At 40.3% G+C, this 2,219-nt stretch overlaps 1 long non-coding RNA gene across 1 annotated transcript; it reads right to left on the reverse strand.

Moving 5' to 3' along the window:
* Positions 1–689: 689 nt before the first annotated feature.
* Positions 690–2,219, reverse strand: LOC107683212 (uncharacterized). The gene is made up of 2 exons (XR_001633686.1): positions 2,175–2,219; positions 690–2,083 (listed from the first exon to the last, which is right to left on the reverse strand). It is a non-coding gene; the product is annotated as an uncharacterized LOC107683212 (long non-coding RNA).

Genomic DNA, 2,219 nt, shown 5'->3' on the forward strand with positions numbered 1-2,219 from the left:
TATATATTATTATTATTATTATTATTTTTTTTTTAAATCACAAAATGCATTGAATAATTTTATGCTGTTGCATTTAAGTTGTTTGTGACCTAAATTGTTGCAAATTAATTTTTCTTGTTTAAGTTATCATTGTTAAACTGTTGAGCTTAACAGGCTCAATATTGAAGAACCTATTAAGTAGATCAGCCATTTAAAAAAAAAAGTCTCTTATCATTATGCATGTTTTTAACACATTATCTTCTTGCACATCAGGCTCCTGAATCCTACAAGAACGTCACAGACGTGGTGAATACGTGCCACGACGCCGGCATCAGTAAAAAGGCCATCAAGCTCAGACCGATCGCTGTGATTAAAGGCTGAAACGTCAAGAAGCTGCACGCAAGTTTCTGCATCTCAAATATTTAGCACGTCTGAAGGTGACGTGGCTCAGGCATTGTTTGTGTTTCGTGTTGGGTTCGAGGGTGAACGTTTACACCGAGAGCTACTAAAGTGGAATAAAAGCGTTGCATCAGCGCCTCTGCTTGTTCTCCTGAATCTGCACAAGTACATGAACGCAGCCGCTTCAAATAAACCTCCAGCTGGAAATCAGACGGAGATTAGTAAATACTTTATTGGTCATGACAAAAGATCCACAAAAGGGAGAGGGCCTGTCCCAGCATATCAAAAATAAATCAAGTTTACACAGTCTACCTTTCGTGTCTTTCTCTCCTTTTTGGCATAAACACAGTGGGTCTGACGAGCAGGACCGGAGCTTAACAGGTCAAATCACAGGACGTCTGAAGCAAAGTCTCATGGGTTATGACAGAGAAACAATCTTTAACAGTCATTCTCATGTTAGAAGTTACATGTCAGCTTATGGCAAAGTGCTTCATCCAGTTTGTTTTGGGTTAAGCTTTTTTTCCTTTCATGATTAAAGCCAATGTGATGTTGAGACCCAAGAAACGTTTAGGTCCAAACCTTTGATGGGCGCTTCTGTCTGAAGTGGGATCCAGGGTTGAAAGGGTTAATACACGTGCAGCGCCTCTAAAAATCCAACAGATTGTCAACAGTCATTTTGTCAGCCATAACGAGACTGACGTAAAAGCAGAGAGATATGAACCGAATGTCTCTCTGATGAGAGTTTAAACTTTACACAAAGTACATTTCCAAACAAAAGAATTGCTAGCTGCACAACACTGCAGATCCAAGGATCAAACCACCTCGTAGTATTTTCACAGTTCGTAACATTACATTGCATATTTCAAATGGGCTTCAAAGGCATTAAACGACTGAATCTGAGACTGTGATGGAGCAGATAAACGTTTAGTGTTGGGAAACGATACGGGTTACAGTACAGCTTTGATCGGAATGCCATATGATATGGAAAATTAGAGGGGACTGCTGATGATGTAGCGGTTCATGAACAATTAAGGTAAAAAAAAAAGAAAAGAAAAAAAGACATTTTCCATTCCAAAAAGCAAACAATTTGCCAGGTTGAGCCTACATCAAGAGCACTTCTATTTGTTAACCTCATCACATCAAACTAAAACCTATGCTTCATTTATGCAAGTAAAAAGAAAAACGAAAAATTTGCAATGAAATATTCTTAAACCGGCCCTTCTTACGCTGAAATTTGAGAAAAATCCAGATTTCTAGCATACAAAAAAAAATAAACATTTCATTAAACCCATTCTAGAATTTTCTGTAACATGTAAGTTATATTTCCAAACAATTGTTGTATTTCAAATGGAAACGCATTTTCCCTTGAAATTCTGTCCAGGACTGAAGCCCCGCCCACCCTCACAAACCCCACCTACAGTATGGCGTCTCGTCCAATCGCAGACGTTGCCTCTGGTCTGGGTTGCTAAACCTCCATGCACAACTCTGATTGGGCCAAGGTCGGTGTGGGGGCGTGGTCACGTCACATGACAGCCAATCCCCACGTAACTCCTGTTGGGGGTCCGTGTCCCACAGACAGGATGGGTGTGGTTACGCTTCTTTAAGTGCAAAAGTAGCTCCTATGCTAAGCTCTGTCGTTATGGTGGTCTGTAAGTGGCTCCGCTTGACAGTTCCAGTTTTAAAGTTTGGCCTGCTGGAAAAAAACCTGCACACACACAATAGAAGTGTGTTAAAACGGCCACATAAAACCTAACACTCAATGGTATATGAAGACAACATGAAGGCTCCTGAAATACCTTCATGTAGTTTTTCAGAACCTTAACATCCGGCTGCTGAAGCAC

The sequence above is a fragment of the Sinocyclocheilus anshuiensis genome, unplaced genomic scaffold, assembly GCF_001515605.1.
Source record: "Sinocyclocheilus anshuiensis isolate Anshui unplaced genomic scaffold, SAMN03320099.WGS_v1.1 C33048069, whole genome shotgun sequence".
Classification (NCBI taxonomy): Eukaryota; Metazoa; Chordata; class Actinopteri; order Cypriniformes; family Cyprinidae; genus Sinocyclocheilus; species Sinocyclocheilus anshuiensis.